General features: G+C 50.2%; 1 protein-coding gene across 3 annotated transcripts in view; it reads left to right on the forward strand.

The window, feature by feature from the left end:
* Positions 1-2,520: 2,520 nt before the first annotated feature.
* Positions 2,521-21,950, forward strand: part of LOC1269884 (uncharacterized) — a 102,075-nt gene continuing 82,645 nt past the window's right edge. For all 3 annotated transcript variants that reach the window (XM_061663753.1, XM_061663755.1, XM_061663754.1), the window contains exons 1-2: positions 2,521-2,722; positions 4,846-6,057. The gene's annotated coding sequence lies outside the window, so the exon portion shown is untranslated. The remainder of the gene's footprint in view (positions 2,723-4,845; positions 6,058-21,950) is intronic.

Consider the following 21,950-nt stretch of genomic DNA (forward strand, 5'->3'; position numbering starts at 1 on the left):
GGTGGGATGGAGAGTGATGAATGAATTTTTCCTGATTTTTCCGGACCACTTCCGCCGTCCCCGTCTGGTGCACCAAACACACGCACACACACATTTTGCATCGTTCGTGAGTGCTTCCTTCCGATTCGGAGATGAGATCCTTTTTTCGGTTTTGCCAGCTCTTTCGCTCACTCGTTGGAGCTGTATCGCTCTAGCTCTCTTTCTCAGCAGACGACGAACCCTTACCGAAACCGACCGACTGTCGTACAGATGATTTTATTCTACTCACGCATGTGTTTCACGCTGTCACGCTCACCCTCTGCCAACACCGCTCACCTGCCCGTTCCGCTCCTGACTGACTGGCTGGCTGGCTGGCTGGATGGCTGGCTGGTTGACTCGTTTCGTTTGGTTATGTTTGCGCGTCACCGACCTTCCGCTCCCGGTCCCCTGAGCTCTCCCCTCTCGCCCCGCGCTTTCCCGGCAACCAGCATACACATAGCTTTTTGCAGTCGTCACGCCGACGCTTCTGTGTAAACCGGGGGAACACCAACCACTACACACCAGCGCTGTCGAATGTTCGGTGTAAGCGAGCAAGCTGGTTTGGAGAATCGGAAGCATAAGTAGGCGACGCGAGTGTTTCCTCCCCTTGACGCTTCCCGTGCTTCGCCCTTCACGGCCTGCTTTTCGCTTATCGGGAAGGGTCGGTGAGCAGGAACGGATCCACCTAGATGGGAATTGTGTTTATTATTTTTGTTTACATTAATATCATCGAGTTGCTCAATCCGTTCATCTGATTGTAATCGAATAAAAAGGTACGAGAGCTTACTTTTCAAGGTAATTGATACGAATATCAGGGAGCTGGCTCTTGAAACTCTCTCGAGCGATTTGTTTGTTTTATATGGAAATTAGTTTAAAAATGTTTTGTCAATCAAACAATTGCAATTAAAATTGATGCACATCGGCACAACAAAACCGTATTCCGACGACATTCTTACTTCATCTATAACTCATTAAAATGGCCCCAATTTAACCGAAGGCGAAGAAATTCAAGGCCATCCAGAAATGGATGAAACAGGATCTTCGCCGAGAGAAAATGAACCAATTACATTTCGATTTGGCTGCGCAGCGCTGCGGGTGGGAGGTGGGTGTCGTCGTCGACATGGCTCAGTACAAAACCTGCCCCCGCACCCTCCCTCTCTTCGCTCCCCTGTCTCCGTGTGTGTTCCCTCTTGTGGCAAAATGATTGGAAATGAACGTGAACGACGGGCGTACGAAGAGCGAGCTGCGTGAAAAATGGAATCGAGGAAAATGCCGACCTCGCCGACCTGCCCTTCCCGTGTTTGGCGGCGTTTCGGTCGCTTCGAGCATTTTCCTGTCGAAGCAGCGGTATTGCTACATTCCTTGAAAGAGGCCGGCAGGCAGGGGGAAATATGATCGGAAATGATCGGAGGAGGGGAAGGAAGTGGGGGAGAGGAAGCAAGGAATTTTGACACGAGGATAGGAATAGGAATTCTGTCTTAAGGCCGGCTAATTGAGTATACAGTGCCGATGCCATGGATGCTTTGTATATAAGCGGATCGATTGATTGATTTGTCATTTTCCAATAGAAATTTGAAGCCAATTTTCCTGGAGAAATTATTTTCTAAAAAGTAGGTTCAAAACATTGTAGCTGAATGCTAAATTCGTAGAAAAAATGATTAAAACAATACAACAGCCTGACAAGTGTTTTCCACAAGGTCGCAACCCGATTCTGGTTGCAAATTAAATTCCCAATGAACTTATCAATTCACTCCGCGCGACACTCAGTGCGATAAGTTTGTCGCTCTCTTCCTCACGCTCACGGGCATTTGATGCGCTCCCGCTCTATCTCACACGCTCATTCATTTGCCAACCCGTGCAGCAGATCGTTTCAATATCTATCGGCTTGGTGGACTGCTGGACGGAAGGACGAGACAGGGAAATCGCACCAATATCATGCCCGTTCCTCAGGGCGGCAGTTCTCAGCGAACGTTGCGTCGAACGCAGGCAGAGCGAAGGAGAGCGCACCAATTGTGCAAAATGAGTTCCCTCCTGCTCTCGCCTCCCGTGAGTGTGTGTGAGCGAGATTTTAAAAATTTAATCATCGGGTTCGGTACACGAGCACTTTTGGTCATGATATTTATGAGGGCCTGTTTTTGATTTTCGATTGCATTTAAGGATTAACTTTGAAGTTATTCATAATTATGTCTCACTTGCAACTAACCAAAAAACAAGCAAAAACTGATACCAACAATACAATGACACCGAAAACAGTGCCAAAATTAAACGTGTCAAATGGCAAACACCTTCGCGCGGATGTGTGTCACGTTGACCATTTAAATTGGCCTGCAAGACCGCTGTGCGAAACAGGCACCCAGTGCCGGCAGTGTAACCGAAACAGACGCGCGTCTCCGCGTGCGCGTGTATTCCGCCATCTCGCTCGCACTCCCATGTACCCTACAGGTACGCCGCGCCGCGTTGTGAGCTGTGAGGCGCGAGCGCACCAGGGCCGGGCGGCACTCTCCCGAACGGCAGCAGCCGAACGGAACCCGAACGACCGACTCTCCGAATCGCCGATGCGGTGCGTGCTACGGTTGGGAACAGCGGGCGCCCAGCACCAAGCGTTTAGTTTCTTGTTTTTCTCCTAACTGAACAGCCACGACGGAACGGATCGTCCGTGACGCTGCACCGTGTTTTTGTCGCACGACGCGTTCGCCAGCAAGAGGTACGTGATTTTTTGGCGTGAACGTGTTTCCCTTGCCTGGTGGCTACCTGGGCTGCTGGGTTGGTGTGCAGCGTATGTGCAGCGATTTTGGAACGCAGTGCAAAACGGGCCCTTTTTACCTGGGTGAAATGTGGCGAACGGAAAGAAATGTGTCCCGATTTGTGTGTGCTTTACCTGTGGGAAAATGATAGCTGTGGGAAGTGATTGCAACCGTTTGGCGATATTAACGTTCAATACAAATTATAAGTGCAGTGTGAAATGTGTGAACTGAGTGATAGAAATTAAGCAGCAAGTTGTGACCAAAAGCTGTGTAAATGGGACCGTTTTTGCCGTTTTAAATGTCGATTTGTTTTGTGATATATTTGTCGGTGTGTGTCAAATATCAGTCTCGTGATTCACCGCCATCCACACAAAGAGAATTGCCCAATCAGTTTCAACATTCGGGGGTGATTCGGTGAAAGATAAGGCATCATTTCTGAGATTCACTACCGCCTCTAAGCGGTGACAGTTTACTTCCTAAAATTCGTAAAAACGTCATAAAAATCAAGCAACAAAAACAGTGAATCACACACAAATGTCTGTGAACTGACTACCAAAAACCCAAAGCCTCCCGTTCACAAGAAGCACATTCCGATCGAGGACAAGCCGGGAACCCGCCGACTACGGTCGGGAGATTGTGTGTTTTGTTGTTATCAGGCCCGCGTATCAGGGCCGCGCGTAACGCGTTTCGTCTCACGTTCGACGCGCTTTTTGACAGCTGCTGTGAATGCTGCCCTCAATGTGTATGTGTGTGGTTGTTGTTTTATATTTTGTTAGAAAAAAAAAACACAAAAATTGTTACAACATAGTTTTAGGTATAGCGATTTCCTTCCACCCCAATATTCTGGTGAAGCAAGTGATTGAAGCAAACGCTGATAAAGTGCAATGTGCACCCGTATATAGACACACATACATAGACACACATCCATAGAAACGGACACATACTCACGCGGCCATAAACACAGTGCAGTGCAATAGGGAAACGTGTAACCTTCACCGATCGAGCTCGAACGCACGTGTACTCGAGTGATTATTATCAACGCGCGCGCGCTCGTTGGGAACGCACAAACTGTGGCTGGGTGGGCCGGGACGGGACGGGCAAACGCAGGGCGGGCCGATCGTCAACTGCTCTAGCTTGACCCGTCACTAACTAAAGATGGCAAATGGCAACCACAACAACCGGGCACCAGCCGGGGCCCGTCGAATGGAGCGAAATGCACGAGGTCGTGTCGTATGGATGTGGATAAATAAAAACGCTCACCAAATAACGCTCAAATAAACGTCACCAGCACGTTAAACACGTGCAAGAGTAGCAAGAGCAGCAGTAAACAAGAAAAAAAAGCAACATTACCATGACCGATGGAGACGAAATCAAACCGCGTACCCAATACAGTGCACTGCAATATGGGGGGGAACTATAGCAGCGACTACGATCAGCGTGTGTAAACATGGATTGGCTACTTTGATTCCTAACCACCTTACCCCAACAACCCTAAAGCTGTCAAAGAGCAGACGATGTCACGTCATTTTTTGTGTGCCTTGTTTATTTAGAGTCGTTTTTTGCGACCTTCTCGGGGGGATTTACCTTTACACGAATCTTGCGAGGGCTTCAGGGCATGTGAGTTGCCATACAGCCCGCTTTATCAGCTGCGAGGTAGCAAGTGGTTTTCCGGGCCTCCTCCTTCCCTAGGCAACCCCGCTCCCCGCGGTTGGCTGACGGTGACGATGGCTGGTGACATACCGCTTATTATCGTACCACGCCAGTCGGCACCGCACCTATGCTCGAAACCGACATCGACATACCATCATTGAGTGGTGGTGCTTGCTGCTAAGGGCGCGGAAGGGGAAGCCGGATGCACGCTTTTGTTTATTTCAAGTAAAAACACGCGACAGGGAGGCTCGCATAGGAGGTCACATATCTAGCGTTAGTTTCACTTCGTTCTACGCGACGCGCTGCGCGAAGTTGCCGCGGTAGCACATTTTGCTGCAGCTAATCATGAAGCTTGCCTCTGACCCAAATAAGTATCACAGACTGACAGAAATTTGTGCTTTTTTTCTCTCTTTCTCTCGTTTTCCCATTTCAGAAGGCACAACGACTCATAGGAGAAGGTGTAAATTGCAGAACTTTTAAAGGAGCGTTTTGTTCCTCGCCCCAGAAAAAGAAAACAAAGACAAAAAACGTTCACCTTCCAATAGTGAAGCGGATTTTGAGCTGGACTCACTAGACCGTTCGGTGCAGAGACAGAGAAGACGCCTGTATATCTCTTCCTGGCTGCCGCAAACCCGCACATCGACAAAGCGGTGCAATCCCGTGTCGCTTACCAATGTCAAACGATTGCGGATAAGAGCGTGTGTGGTGCAGCCACACGTTAACGGCACGCTTGCCAGCAGGATCTCTACGGCTGGGGCAGTGATAGTGTAGTAGTAGGCTGGGTTCAGTTTTGTTGACTGGGTAGCCGTCGCCGTCAGCACTAAACAAAACAAGCAAGGATGTGAGCAACCCCGTAGTGCGTACTGCTCGGTGTGTCTGTGTGTGTGTGTGTGCGCGCGCGTGTGTTAGTGCTTACCACGGATAGTGGAACAACAAAAAAGAGAGAAAGAGAAGGCAAAAAAAGTCGCAACAAGTGCATGTGAAAGGAAAAGGCCAGAAAAAAAGGAAGTGATTTTGCTGTGTGCGTGTGTGATTCACTCTGTTCTTGCCACAAAAGAGAAGTAGCAGTAGTAGTAGTAGTAGTAGTACCGTGATTTACCGAAGAGTGTGTACGTGTGTCGGTTGGGTGGCAAGTGTGGTAAGTGTTTGTGCAAGTGCTGTCACCAGGCGCAAAGGAAAGTGCAATAAGTAAATCGGGTTGCGTGCCTCCTCTAACCCTTCCCGCTAATGTCCACCTGTGTGTGTTTGTATTTATGTTTCACATTCAGTAGTGTGTACGTGCGCGTGTGTGCGCTATGAAGTAAGTGGTGTACATCTGTGCGTTTGTGTGTGCGTGTGTGTGTGTGTTTGTGTTGAGGAAGGGCCCAGACGGCGATAAGCACGATCGGATCGCAAAACATACGACAGGCGGAACAGCTGAAAACGCTGAGATAGAGGAAGAAGAAAAAAAAACCCCCGTGAGAGGAAAGAAAGAAAGAGACCGGAGGACGAAACGCTTTGGGGGAAGCGCGAGACACAAATAATAGAAAGAGACAGCAACAACAGCAGCAGACGCAACTACAACAACAGCAAGCAGGAAGCAGGAATTTCGAGAAGAACCGGAAACACACCGGAACGCACAGGAACCAACAGGCTCGGCTAAAAGGTAAGATCCCAACGCATACTAAGCTCATAGCTTTTTAGTGTACAGTAAATGTCAAAAAGGGGGAAAACAAACGAATGACAGTAGAATGACAGTTCACGAGGTCAAAGCTTACTGTTCAATAATTGTCTCATAAAATAAATGAAAACGAAGCGGCCAACTTCCCTTTTTAGATGTCCTGATACTCACACACACACACACACACACACACACACACACACACACACACACTTATCGGTGTGCCCCTCTGTTCCTTTCCCTAAATGGAAGGCTCTTTCCACAGGATGCTCTCGTTCCGCTACCACTTCGGTACCGCTCTTATTCTGTTTGGTTTTGTTTCATCCACTCGGAAAGGAAGTCTTGGGAAGCCGGCAAAAACTGCCCCGCCACACCGATAATGATGATGGTAATGACGACTGTGTGTGCAATGACACACACACACCCTTACAGTGCGTTACATCCGATTCCCTACATATGTTTTTTTTGCTTCTCTTCCTGTGAGCTTCCCGCGTGTCGAATGTGTGCTTCTCCGTTCGTCCTTTTCCGTTCGGCCCTCGTCCCTGTCTATTGTGGTATTATTTTATTTCGGCTCAGGTCCCGTACCCAAGGGGAATTATTGAATTCCGTACGCACATGCAACTGTGTGCGTATGTGCGGCTGCTGTGCAGTTGCTATACGCGATAGAGAGAGAGACCCCGACCACACACCGAAGTTTTGGCCGGGAGGAGACCCCGGGCGAAAGGGCGAGCGACACTGACGGTGATCCAGCTGTTGATTTGTCGAGTCCCTCGATGATTGCTGCGCGAGAGAAGGAATGAGTCGGAAAGGAAATGGAAAAAGAAAAGATCCTTTTTTTTTGTTGTTGTCGGGTTGCATGCTGTCCGGTGCCCAAATGTGTCCTTTTCGCCTGTGCCTGTGTGTGTGTTGTGGTTATCCTTCTGCATCCGTTCCTCCGTTGTTTGTTGGGCTCCGTTGCTGCCGGTCCCATTCTGCGGCAGGGTAATTGAAGGCCTCAAACCGAAACGTACGCGGTAGAAGTCCGCCTTTGGGTAGGCGCTGGTAACGCTCACGCGGAACGCTTGTCGCCGGGTGCAATGGGACGCAATAGGAACGGAAAGGCCAAGACGCACAATACACGCAAGGCCCTTCAGATATCAAACACATCATCATATCGTCTAACTGGAGAGTACCGTAGCCAATCGTTACATTGCTTGTGGTTGTGTTTCAAACCTCTCCGAAGAAACCGATCTTCAACCGATGGGTACACACCCTGGTACTCCTGGCCGATGAAGGAGGGACAGCTTTCCGGTAATTTATTTGAAGACGGCTGGAAAGGACCGATTCCGCTCGCAATGGCTATATTATCAATTCAACTTTGTTCTTTCTTTTCCCTTTTGTGAAAGACTTTGTGTGGGCCCTGCTGGTCGGCGTCGTCCTGCTGGACATCTGCAACCGACATCTGTGACGCGGAACACAGATCCTTTCACAGCACCTGTACAACTGACGTACATAACGCAAAAAAAAAGGCCTGAACAGAAACAGAAACTCATTCCCTTCGCTCACGCGTTCAATGCATTGCGTCAAGTCATTGGGGAACATTGGTGGCAGAGTGCTTGTGAAAACTCCCCCCAATACCACCCACCCACCCGTCGTTCGACGACGGGTGTGTTTGGCAATGGCGTTTGCCTTTACCTTTCCCATTGATAACGAAACGGCGAGCATTTATTTACTGATAAATCAAACCCCTTCCACCCTCTCCCCACACATGGTTCACCATACGGCACGGCACACACCGTTCGATGTGTGTGTGTATTTTCTGGGAAGTGTCGTAATTGGAGCCTCTGCATTATACAATGAGCTCGTATCAAAATTAATGGACATTGTTTTTCAAGCGAACAGGGTGCAAAAGACATTATTTTTTGGTTTGCGCATTTTTTTTTTGCGCCAACAGTTGCGAATCGGTTTACATTCCGGTACGGTTCTGCGGGCGGAAGGAGGGGAAAAAAGAGGTTTCGAAGTTCTGAAACCCCTTCTTCACCCTGGATTGCAACACCTCGAAATGATATAACCTCAATTTGTCTATCGCTCAACACAGACACACACACACACACACGTACACCTGCTGTACCAGTTTCGGATGTCTCTCCAAATGTGCGTGTGTGTGTGTGCCTATGGATGCATCGTTTGCTTTCGGTCTTTCAACTCCTCAGCAGGGAAGGGCAGGAAAATCCCTCCAGCTCACCTTCCCCAAAGGCTTCCAGAGTGTTTCGAGCACCAAAAAAAAAAACAAAACACCGATCTAAGTAAACATAGAGACACACTCACACACTCACGCGCGCATACAGCAACCAAGGGCGGGTAAGAAGCAGCAGGGCGTCCTAGTAACCGTGGGGCTTTTGGGAAGAAGCGCTCGAGTAAAAACAACGCGCGCGCAACCCCGTGCCATGCGACAATTGCCGACGATGTGTGTTGCCACAAGTGTTTGCTTGATTAATGTCAGCAGCGCACGGCTGTACGACTATGTGCGTGTCTGTGTGTGTTGGTCGTTTTTTGTCGGTGAGGAAACGGTGGCGTGTTGCGAAAGGGTTGCAACGACCATTCGAATGCGCGGGTCATTCTCGAAACGCGGTTACCGGGAACTCCGAAAAAAAAGAAACACAACATACACCCCTTCACAACCCCACCAGGAAGCTCCATTACACAAATTAACATAGCTAGAGGGGTGGACTTTGGCGAGGTGAAATGCGCCGTTTCACTCGATCAATGAGGTAGAATGGAAAGCAAACAAACTCCTTGGGGTGGATGAGGAAGGATGAGTGCGGAATGTCAGAATTGGGGCATTGGAAGTCGAGTTCAGTCTTCAGGAATTGGGTGGAGGTTGAGCAATCGAAGCGAACTGGGTGAAAGAAGACATTGTACCTTCTAAACTCGCAAGAAACAAAGAGACACAAAAAGACACAAATCTCGAACGGCTGCTTATCCCCAACGGTTCAGCTTCATCAAATATTGAACCCACACTTTCTAGCCCGTTTCCCTGATCTTTTCCCTGCCTCAGAGCTGGAGCGTCGAGTTAGATTGTTCAAAGATGCATACAAACACACACAGTCAGACACACCAACCGGAAGAAAGTCTGCACTCGGTCCAATCATAATGGGAGCATCGACGCAAATCGGTCCTCTCCCCGGCATTACATGCTTCTCGCCCTCCCATCGAACGCTGGGACGAAATTGCTGCCCCGAGAGCAGCCATTCTTTCTCCACCCTTGGAGTACGCGTTTGTTTATGGGATTGTGCCTTTCTTTTGTTGTATATGTTTCTCTCTCTCTCTCTCATTGCCCATCCCATGCATGATGACACGGGTGAGACACAATATCTAATGTTTCTTCGCATAGCTTTGTTTCGTGTTTTGTTGGGCACTTGGTGCCTTGGAACTCCGCATAAACACACAGTCTTCTCTCGCGCTTATAGAGAGACATTCTTTTCGAACCTTTTTTTTGCAACTGTTCCGAGGTGTACCGTTCCTCAGCCTGGTTGCTTGGACATTTTATAGCACCGTCACTCTTCTTCCCCGAACGTCTGGTGCTGTCTGGTTGCGTGCTTTGCTGGCGCAGAAATATCATCCGCGTGTTTTGTTTCGTTTTTTTTTGCGCCAATGCTGCTGCTGCTGCTATTATTTTTGAGGTCGCGCGACTTCGAAAACAAAAAAAAAACCTGCAGCCTGGGATGATTTGAAGAAGATTTGCAGCAGGGTGGTGGAGTTGATGACGTGTGATGCTGGGCGCGGGCAGAATCTTCATGCCACAAGGCAGACAATCATAAAGCAGACAGCGGCAGAGTATACGCTTTGCGTTGTTGCCCGTTGATGTAGAGGACGAGTAGAAGGGAGGGTTTGGGGGGGGGGGGGGGGCAAAGAAAGGAAAAAGAAACACACACAGCCACACATCGACACTCACAACGGAGATTGGCGGGGGTGAAACACGCCACAACTGTCGCCGCAACACGCGCCACCACCATTGTTGCTTAAAAATCATCGATCGGCCACCATTCCGCGGCCAGATGCTGCTGAGGCTGCTGCTGACAAGGGTGGTACGGGGTGAAGGAGACGCTAAAGTGTGCTGGTGCAATGAAGTGTGAAGGAGCAGGAAAGAGCGACAGAGTGCGAGCGAGCGAGCGAGCGAGCAAATGCAACGGGGTAAACGATTTGCATTGCAGTTTCCCTGCCGTCCCCACCCAACCCAAGTGCATCAACCAACTCGACACAGACACACGTACAGGGCCGTCCATCTGTGCGCACGATGTGCGAATGTGCATCGTAGCGGAGCGAGAGCGAGAGCGAGAGAGAGAGACCCCTTCGGACGGACAAGTTTGTTGTACGGCGTTGTGGTGGCGCAGCAGTAGCAGTAGAGGAACAGCGACGGGACGGGCTGTGTGCAGTACGGGTTCGATCATGCGATTCGCGATGCAACTGCACACAGTTCCTCCGCCATCCCTCGTCTCACCTCTCCACATCAGCACCATCAGTCCGTCCGTGCGGGCAATGAAATGCATCGATTTCGAACCTTCATTGCCAACGGTTCGAGTGTGTTCGAGAGGCGATATTTATTCCATCTTTTTCCACACTGGCCTGTCTGTGTGCCTTGACGTACGTGTCCCACCTTTGGGCTATAAATGCGTACATACACACACACAGGCAGACAGTCGTCTCTACAGTTTTCCCTCCCCCGTTCACCGTCGCATCGTAGTTTCGCATACTATTTTGCCGGTCACTTTTGCCGGAGTTTGTCGGATGTATTGGATGAGGCACTGGTAGGAGGAAAATCACACACTCTCTCGTTCCGTAGCTTTCCATTCCGTTCCGTCCACGGGGCTCCAAAACACGCCCGGCCATGATTGACGAACGCGAGGTACGACGGTCGTCAAGCCAGGCATCACACCGTGTGTGTGTGTGTGCGAAATGTGTCGCTGTCAGCACCAAACGACCAACACCGGAAAAGACGACGCGATAGCGGCGCTTAGGCCGCTGATCTACTTCCAACAGTCACTTCCGGGACGGTAACTGCCCGGAAGACTGGAGATGCTTGAGATTCTTTCGCACTTGCGCGTCAGTGCCGAAGTCATCCAGCTCCAGGTTTGATGTTTTAATTTATCGAGCTACAGAAGGTTGGCAGGTGTGTAATGCTTTATGTAAGCATTATGAGGGATTAATAGAATGTCAGGCCCAAATTGAAGGCATGAACTGTCTGCTGATGTAATAGAGTCACCCCATTGGAACCTTCCGATGCTTCCAGACTCCCCAATAACTTCATCCACAGGCGGTGACAGGCGGGGTGATCCAAGTAATGTGGCGCCAGGGGCATCAAGCGGGCATTAGAGTTCAAGCACAATAGCAGCACTCGCCACTAGCACACCGGAGAGAGGCACGGGCTGGATGACCTCGGCACAAGCGCGGAATTACGAACCCCATTATGAGCCCGAGAACGGGGTGGGACCGAGAAAGGGAGGATAACTTATGCCACCACTATGGAGCGATAGCTGAAAACTGGGCACCCTTCCCCCAATAGACCTGAACGCCTGCTCGCGGAATGCGTGAATTTGTACCCCCCCGCCAATTGTCAAACGAGGATCGAGGTGCGCGGTTGCAATTTATTTTGCATAACTCCATTAATGGAACGGTGCTAGCAAAGCGCGCGCGCGCTCGCCCGAGAGTGCGATTGCGTACTGCAGAATGTGACGTACGCCTTTAGTTTGACAGTCCAACAACCCGGCCATGTGGTGTTACCATCTTGACAGATGACAGGTGTCAAAGGCAAATTAGTTGTTCGGGATCATTGTGTGACCGAGATCTTTCATCCGCGAGCCTAACGCGATGCAAGTCGGCGCACTAAACGTTTGGTTGACGTTTCAACACCACCGATGTTGACAGCTGTCAACCTGATGTACTAGAATTCAGAGGAGACTATGTACTAATCTTATCTGCTGCAAGATATTAATAGTTTTAATCCAAGGTATTAGTCTCAGACATTTAAATTCCTTGAATAGACTTCCCTGGAGGTCTTTTCGTTTGTCTTGGGCCAATTCAATCCATTCAGAATATGTTTGCTACATCCGCTTGAAGCATGATCTCTTCCCCTGTTATGTTCTCTGGTCCTCCGTCTGCACCTCTCTCCCACTGTATCTCATCGTCACTACCCTATTATCTCGTTCTGTCGCTTCAGATTTGAGTCGAGGTTATATCTGCCAACTCGTACCGTGCGAATGACGAAATGCTGCACAGAAGGATAGCAAAAAATCCCCTAAAACTAAGAGAAGCTTGGTGGTTGGTTTTGCGATCTCTCCCTCACACAGCTGCTCTGTTGTACGAGGCTCAGTTGTCCTTCCCGCAATTGGTTTCCCTTGGCTTCTTCCCCCTTCTGCTCGATCCCGGACCCGGCTCGATGTCATCCTTCGATCAGTGTCGCTTTTGCGTTTACGTTGCGTTTTGTATCGTGCTGAAAATGTTGAGCGATTGGAGGATAGCCAGCCGGCCCGCCGGCCAGCCTGGCATACGTATAGCGACAACACTCGCATACATGTTCATTTCTTTTCGTTTAGCGCTTTATCTCGCGTCGGGTACCTCTTTTTACCTCTTATTTGAGTTTTCTGCCGTGCGTTTTTGCTGTTGCCGTTTGTCGTCGTCTCGGTCGTCGTTGGATGTCTTACCTTTACCGTTTCGTTCCCTGGGTGCATTTATGCCTTGCGTCCAATATCTCTCTTCCCGTTTTTTCCATTACACCCGGCACTTTGGCTTTGGAGTGAGTTGAGCTCTCAGCTCAACGCAGTGCCCTTTTCGGAGACTGTGTGCATTTCGGAGCCTGAAGTAGGCAATAGGAAGTGACTTCCACACAGGAGAGACTACACGGAGGAGGCAGACTGTCGGAGTGGATTTTATACCCGAGACAAATTATTAATTTTCTCCGTTTTTATTCCCGGCTCGGGGCCCAGCGCCTCAACGGACGATCGATGGCCTCGCCCCGTGTGCAGGAGTTTCAATGTGTGTATGTGTCTGTATGTTTTGATGTTGGTCACCGGGTTTTATCCTGTCTCTCCCGCCAGTGTGTGTGTGTGTTTATATTCCTTTTTTTATTGCCACACTACGGAGGAAAGAAGTGCAAAAAACAAAAGCAACAAAACTCCAAGCGGCACCGTTCGGCTGACTCGCGTCGCTGTATACATTTTGTTTTTTATTATTTAATTTCTTCCTCTGCATGCATGAACAACCAAAACGAGCATTCGATTGGTGGAGGGAGCTTTCTGCTGACTGATGCAGTTTTTGCCGCTGTTAATAGGATCTTCATTTTGGTTCTCGGGCCGCGGGTTTTGGTTCGTGTCGGCTTTCCAAAACGTCTACGATCGGTCATAAAAAAAAATGCGATCATGACGACATAAGTAGAGTGGAGTGTGTGCAGCCAGTATCTGCAAAGCAAGGAAGAAGAAGAAGAAGAGAAGAAAACACATACAACTGCCCGGGCCTGTGCCCACCATTAGCCACCGTTCGGCGGCGGGCCGCTTTGGACGGGGTTGGTTTGCGTGTTTTCATGCTCGTTTCATGAGCGATACCTTCCTGCCGGTCCGAAGGTAAGCGCACTGCTCTTTAAGGGGGTGAATTGGCGAAGGACTGTGCGTGTGTGTGTGTGTGAAAGAGAACGAAATACTGCAACACGGAGGTTGCATCCTTGAACAAGACACACTCGCTCGAGGAGTTTGGGGTGAGTTGTTCTGCGAATTCCGGTTGTGATTTTGGTCCAAATTTCGGACCAAAAGAATTCGCACGCTTCAATGGCCAACGGCGAGAGGGCAGGCAATGATTAGCTGCGCGTAAGTAAATATAGCAGCCAGCAAGGCGTATCAATCAAGCTGCAAGTACCGATGACAAGCGATAAAATCGCTCATTGACGTGATTTGAAGCCAAGTGCGGGTGCGCGCAAAGTCTCACGCCTAATCTCAAAACAGCTCGGTTTGCGCTTTGATACCCGATCGCTCAACAAACGTTTCGGCAACACATTTCGACCCGGCCTTGTCACCCTCCGTTTTCCGTTTCGGGTCGGGTCGAAATCCATCCAATCCACCGCGGGTGGTACAAATATGCAACAATCTGTCATTGGGACAAAATTGACACCTTCCAAAAAGTGAAGTGTGAAGCATGCGCGGCTCGAAATAATAGATGATCCGCTCTTGGGAAGTGGCCGGAGACTGGTAGAGACGGTAACAGTGTCCTTGCGCGATACGATCACGTTAGGAATCGGTTGGGAAACAGTCTGTTCAATTGGAACGCGCGGCTCATTATCACCCTTGGTTGGCGGTGGTGCGGTTCGTTGGACGGCGAAGCGTAGAAAGGAAGCGGTCTCGGTCTCGGAGACAAAGAAGCGTAAACACACAACGGCGGACAAAAAATGTCACCCGATCGATGTCGTTCAAAGAGGCAAAGAGCGCGCTCTAGCAAACGGTTTCCAAACGGACCAATGGAGGGCAATAACGCAACAGCAAAACACAAACGGTAGCGAACCGGGGGCGAACGTTGCTGATAAGCATCTCGCCACAGCATGACCTCGTGGGGCATGAAATAACAAAAGCGAAGCGTTGTAGAGAGAGAGAAAGAAAAAACGCACACGAAAGAAGCAATATGTACACACTCTAGCGACGTTTGCGACTAAAAAGCCTTGGGAAAACTACTACCGAGTGTGTGTAGGGCCTGTTGCCTTTTTGTTGTTGCTGCTTACTATTCCTGAGATGGTGACTGGGCGATCTGTGTCGGTTGTGTGCAAAGAGATGTGCACAGTCTCTTATCCGCCCTCGACGTAGCTTTATGATCGATTAGAAAGATGAAGGCAATGCCACCGGGTCTTTGAGGTACAGCAGTCCGCGATTCGTTGACGACCACTCATCCCACCTTAACCTCCAGCCGGGGACAATGATGCGAAGCGGCTTTGTGATTGTATGGGTAATGTGGTTGGGAACAGAGGGAAGGGAAAAAGCCAAGCCGTGTGTGTATTGGTTGGTCGCAAGCCATAAACAACGTAAAATTCACTACCGGAATCTAGGTTCATCTAATTAGCAGGTCGCGTAGCAACGGACCATACGTCAGAAACGAGCTCATCAGTGATGATATGTGTTGTGGTGGAGGGAAGGAGAAGAATCAGTTGATTAGGAAGCTCCTATGAGCAAGAGTGAGAAGTAGAGATAAAGAGAGGACATTTGTGCTCTGCATGCAGTGTAGATGAAAAAATGCGTCTGAAAAGTACGAATTATTATGGAAACACACCTCAAGGTGATTACGAGATTCGATCCACCAATCCATCGTGCGCTGACCGGTCGCCCATTCCGCTACACTAAATCGGTGCGCGATTGGAATCTGTGTAATAATCAATCAGTATCGTACGACGCATCTTTTCATCGTTTTGTACAGTAAAACGGATTCGTGAGAAATTATTCAACACACTCTTTTCGCTACAACCAATTCGAATGAAAGCCGTTAAATTTCACGCGACTCGCGTAACTATAATAATACCATTTAGATATCCATGCACCATTACTGTTATGACTTAGAATCACATATTGCTTTTGGAGAGTGTGCGTCCGATCGTTGCGATAGCATCGGCAAGAAAAATGAGTTATTTAAAACGTGATTAAAATAATCAAAACTAATCATGAGAGTATGTGTGTGAGTGTGTGTGTGCAAGCTTATCTGACGTTACCGCCACCGTGTGTTCCGGAGTGAGTGCGCTTAGCACGCGAACCCCATCCATGCTCCCCCGGTCATGATTGAGAGTGATCAATATTTATTCTGCTGAAGAGAGAACGTGAGCATAATTGACTGGACAGGTCGCGGGGACTCGGTGTGAGATTGCGCGACGTGGTGTTGTGTGCGAGTGTGTAGGACGGCGCTCGCTTCGGTATTCAACATTTCGCACGTACGTCCATCCGTCTGGTGGGCCGGTTCGCGAGGGCGCGGAGGTTCCGAAAAACCGCCCGACTGCCGCCGTTTGCTGCTGGTGCTGCTGCTGCTTCGGGCCGATTACGTACGTGTGTGTATGTCGACACGGACGCCACCAACAGGGGTACGGGTCCACTACAGCCCCAAGAAAACTGGAAGGCACGGGACAGGGGAAGAGATATGGCGTTCGGTGGGGTGGTTGGTTTCCACCGTGCGATCGAATGCATGAGCGCGCTCGTTGGCTCACAGAGCGGCTGGCTAAAAGGGATGATGAATAGGGGTGTGGGTGCGAGCGAGTAGGCCTGTGTGTGTGGGGTGCGCTTGGCTCGCGGTTGCGAGCGCTGATTGTGGTGAGTCTGTTTTGGCATCGCCTCGAACAGCACACGATTAAGACGATAATGACGATGATGGCGAGCGCGCAAGCGAGCTGGAGCCAGTGCCAGAGGGACGGAAGCGAACATGAGATCTGGTTGGGTTTGGGTGGGGTTGGTGGTTGGTTGGTGTGGTGAAGGCGGCACATAAAATCGTCGACCGTGATCTGCGAACAAATCCACCGGCCGTCTCGCATCTCGCTCGCTTATCATCGTCGTCGCCGTCGCCGTCCACGTTCCGCGTTACTGCAGGGTGTAGAGGGGTTGGTTTCGAACTATGTGAGAGCGGCAATGCTTCTGCTGCCTCTCTCTCTCTGTCTATCTGTCTCCGATATACAAGCGGCGTATTTCGAGATGAGCTGTGTATGTGTGTGAGCATTCATACGTACACACGCTCTCGTTAAACCGGGCGTTTACCGAGAAGAAGCTGAGGGTGGCCGCAACAGTGCGCGCGAGTTCTGCCGCCTTGTACTTGTGCAGGCGAACGCGCCAATGGATTCAATTCGTGGAAGAGGGTGACTAAGAGGCGAGGATGGGGTGTGTAAGTGTATGTGTGGTAGGGTTGGGTGGTAAAATTGGTGGAAAAAGATGAAATATTAGCTCCATTCTTGTCACCAGCAGCAGTTCGCAGACAGACTACGTTCAAGGTGACAAGAGGGAGTTTGGAAATCGATGCCAAAGCCAAATCGTGGACATCGGATATTTCGGTCATCGAGGTCTAGTCAGCCCAGGGACCTCCAAAACTCATCTCCAGTATCTCTAGTTTGTGCTCTCAGCTACTAGCAGCTCCCTGCAAGCGTTACTAAGACTTGAGCGTCTTATGACATTTGAACAGCCAGACACTGTTAAATTAATTATGCGTCCACGTCAGTGACCTTCACATTAGGATGCTTGTTTTTTTATTCTTCAAAAAGTCATCGTACTAATCATATTCTGTGTGGCTCTTTTTTGTATACGTCCCTCAGAATGTCCAGCAGTGCTCGGTACACGCTACTACTACTACTGTCATGCGCTCTTGTCATCGTTGTTGACTGCCTTTTGGGACGATCGTTCCATATACACTACCCTTCCCACATCTTCAGAGTGCCATCAGCTTGTCCCACTTCTCCTACCAACAGTTCGACGGAGAAGCGGCGGCTTTACGGCTGCCCGCCTAATGCGTGCTTTGCTGCGTCCTTATCCCCGTGTGTTTCCGCTTCTTTATCGCTTGTTTTGCTGGTCCGCTTTGTGCGCGGTCCACAATCCATCCACATCCATCTCCCGGGAGGGGCAGCGTCTCTTTGCGACCTCCCCTGCTGTGTGTGTGTCGCCGGGTCCGGTTCTTGTCTCTCGTGCGCACACCTTCGTACCGTTGCGTCTTCTTTGTCACCTGCGTACAGCCGGGGCAGCCAGGTGGTGTGGCCTCGAGTTGTGTTTTTGTGCCCGATTGGCGGGCTCAATGCTCAATGCTGTTTTTTTTTCGGTTGTAGTCTGGCAAGGAATTCTGATGACGGCTGCGAATGATCTGGTGACATTAGGTGAACTATTTGAACGATCGTTGTTATCTTCGATTCGGTATATAGACATGATTTTAGCAACAATCATTTGCGCTACTAAGTGGCGCCTCTGATAGGACGTGACGTAACCACACGCTTCACCTCAGCCATGGTGTGTGTGTGACCCTCAACTTTAATTTATGTAACGATTTAACAAAAACCATCACGTCCTGATCATGTGCAGATCGTGCAAAACACCTCGCCGCGAATACAAAATAATACAAAAAAACGTAGCTAATGAGAGCGCAACTACAGGCCGGGATTAAGAAGGACGCTCGCGCGCTCGCGCACACAGGAGGAGGAGTGGCTGCGTGCGCGCGCGGTACCAGAAGCGGCGTTGAAGCGGAATCGATGAAAATATTTACAAACAGACGCTCGTCGCGCACACACAGGCGTGCGAGCGCGCGCCCGCACGGCTCGATGACATTGCTCGTGACAGGTCGCTTACCGGTCGAGTAAGCAGCCGGGCCGCCGCTTAGCGCGCTTCTTGCCTGGATCCCAACGAAACGAGCGCTGTACTGCGCGTGGGTGACGGACGTGCGGACGGGCAGGTGTGAGAACCCGGCAGCGTGAAGTGGGTGAGTGCCACCGTCGTGCTCTCCAGATCTTGCTTACGCACACCCTTTCTCACGCACACGGTCCTCTCGTTTCCGCACGCTCTATCAGAGTTTCTCACTCACTCTCTCTCTCTCTCTCTAGAGGGTAGAGAGGATCAAGATCGCCCAAAAGAAGATGGGACTTCTACGGCAGGGTCATTATTTTCGTCGCATATTACTCGCATCGCTCGGTACTTTTTTTTGTTGTTTGTTGCTGGTCTGTTTCTTTTATTCTTTCCTTTGCCTGTTACATTTCACCTGGTTTCGAACTTCGGTTCGCTTTTCTACCCCGGCCTGGCTGGCCCCTTTTGGTGGATGGCTGTTTGGTACTCTACACCGCCATCGAGGAGGTCTTGCGCCTAACAATTTGGGTGTTTTTGGGACTGACCCGGCAACAACACCACCACCGTGTCTCACGCACTCACCCGCAGATGCCAGAACCTAATGTTTGCCGGGGCTGATCTGGTCGGCCTCTCGTGGTGCCCCCTTACACACACCCGTAGAGGGTTCATCTCTTGGTTGTTGTTGTTGTGTGTGGCGTTGTCGTTCGCTCCGTTTCATGGTACCGCGTGCGCAACGTGATCGTCATGCATATAGCGAGCCAGAGAGGAAAAAAAGCACACAAAATAAAGCATGTTGGGCTTGTTGTTGGGTACACGGACGGTGTGTGTGTAGCTCTCTTTCTCCTACCGCGATGACACCGTTGACGAACGACGACGACGGGAATGGATCGAAACGCAAACACACACACACACACACACACACACACACACATACGGAGTGCGGAAGATCATTCCAAAGTAAATCGGTCCGACGAGGGTTACGGGGATCTTGCTCTTCTCCCCCTGACGGCAGAAAGGGAGGCAGCGGGGCAACGGTTTCCGATCGTCAGATGCGAGTGTATGTACTTCTGTATTTGTGTGTGTGTGTGTGTTTTTTTTTGTTTCGTACCATTTTTGCCTCCCTTCACGGTCGTGGAATTTACATCATGCACGAAAGTAGATCGTTTGCCCAACCGGCCTCGGGGTGGGGAGAAGACCGGACCTCGCTATTAACTGCATTTTGTACCGCTTTTCAGTGCTTGGCTTGTTTTTGTGTGGTTTTTCCTGTGCCTTGGCCAGCCGGGTTGGGCTACGTTTTTCCTCGCGTCTGAGTGATTTCGATAAGATGATGCATGTTTTACATCGATGGCTTAAACTTTCATATTTTTATGAGCAACGATACTTGTTTGCACATTATTAAAGTCCACTTTTATAAACGAAACACACACTTCACGCTGCGGAATGGCTCAAATTTGACTAGATCATCCAATAAATGGCCACTAAACGGTCGCTTAAGCTGCTTCACGGGTCCCGAACGCTTTCTGAGTGGCTTGTTAAGCCATCGAATGTGAAGTGGCTCGATCCCGGGCTATCTATCCCGGGTCTGATAATCATGCGGCCACCATGATGCGGGGTAGTTTGAGCCACCGTGCATCCTTAATCCTGTTGTTCGCTTCCAGGAGGGTGTCTTGCTACCAGCACCCCAAAAAAAAGGCATGTGAATGCGTTACCCTGACCCTTGCCGCTTCCCGCTCTCACTTAGGCGACGAACCCGACACAAAGTGAGGAAGGTATTCGATCATCTTCATGTTCAAGCATCCTGTACGATTACCTTTTTCTCGGTCGGTCGTTTGTCGGCACTCTTTTTGAAACAGTTGTCTCTCTGTCGCTGCTGTCCTCTTTCCCCGCGGGGTTTGTTGCTTTGGTGGCTTTGGCTGATTATCTGCCGTGTGTTTTTGTTCTGTTGCTGTAGATCACTCACTTTTGTACAGCACGCTGCTTTCGGTCGCCAGGACGCAATCACATCACTGTTTTGGGTTCAGTTCTGACTGTTTTTGTGCTGCGCCTGTGGTAGGCGGGTATGGTCCCGATCGCATTCCTTCTGTTCTGTTCTCCCGGTTCCTCGCTTGTGCGCTCTTTCGCTCACTCCTACTATGTGTCTGTGACGTTCTTCCGGCATGCTACCATAGAGATCACAGCGAGGGAATGTGGATTTGTGCCCTTTATTTAATGCTCCCCCGGTTCCAGATCGGTCCAGGCTAACGCTTCTACTCCTCTTGCGCCTCGCAGCGTCTGTGTGTGGGTATTGAGTGTTTATACACTTTTATTATCCGATCATCATTTCCATGTGTCTTCTCGAGGTTCCCTTCCCCTTCCCTGCCCTGCCCCTTCTTCCACCCGGGGGTTTTTCTGTGTTTTACTTTTTACCCATTTTCTTCGTTGTGATTCCGCTATCCCAACCCTCCGCATCCTCGCTTTTCTCCCGTGCTGTGTGCCTTTCACCCTTCGTCGCATACTTTGCCGGTCGGTTTTGCAGTATTTTCTCATCGGTTTTTCGTTTGCTTTCTTCTAGTTCGCGTTGCTTCCCAAGCGTTGCACGGTTCGAGCCTGCTTCCTCCTATTCCAGCTTCGCCTGTATCGCCTCCGTACACCGGTCCGTTTAGCTCATTTTCATCTTTCTTTCTTCATCACCCTCCTCACACTCTTTCTGCGCCGCAACCACCCTTCCGCTTCAACCCCCGGGGTTCAGTTTATCATCTCTCTCGCAGCGCTCGCTCGCTCATTTCCCTTCGCAGTGCGGGCCCGTCGAGATGATATTGCCGGATGCCGGGTTTCGTGTTTCTTGCAGCCGCACTGGAGGCCCCGGGTCTCTGCCTGGCCGTGTGTACCGACAACGGTCGACCCAGTGTGTGTGTTTGCCTGCCCGCCCCGGCACCACGGTGTACACCTTTCTTTTCGGCATGTGTCGCGTTGCTTTTCCCCTGCTGTTCTTTCCCGACTGCTTTCCGCAACACAGACACGGAGACACACTATGCTGCTGCTGCTGCTGCTGCTGCCTAAATAGCTCAAGCGGTGGCAGCAAGACGGCGGCTTCACGGTTTCCCATTCCCGTTTCTCCCCTTAGTTCACCTCCTTGTTTCGAGCCCCTGAGTCGCTACAATGGATTTAGCCACACATTTTCCTACATTTCCATCCGCGTGTGCGCGCGCGCTCTGCTTTGCCTTTCGCAGCTGTTTTCTCAGCGTTTCTTCAGACGCGCCTCAGTACCCCTCCCTTTCTATCGCTCTTTATCGCGTCTTGGAGCCCACCTTCGCCCTCTCCCGTATCTTCCCCCCACACCCAGGCCCTTTTCGTGCGTGTACGCGCGCGCTGATGCGTTCGATTTGTATCTTTTTTTTTTCTCGCCCGGTCTTCCGATTGCTTTTTACCGTGTCGCAATGTCTTCGGCCTCGCCGCGCCGGGTTCGTCTTCGCCGGCATTTTCGTTCAACTGCCCCATACCACCGCTGGCCCTTTCGTTGCCTGTTTGTATTTTGTTTTATTTCTCTTCCATATCCATTCCGTTGGTGTTGCTTTTGGAAATTTGTCCCTTCTCGATCTCGTT

The sequence above is a fragment of the Anopheles gambiae genome, chromosome 2 (assembly GCF_943734735.2).
Source record: "Anopheles gambiae chromosome 2, idAnoGambNW_F1_1, whole genome shotgun sequence".
NCBI classification, from domain to species: domain Eukaryota; kingdom Metazoa; phylum Arthropoda; class Insecta; order Diptera; family Culicidae; genus Anopheles; species Anopheles gambiae.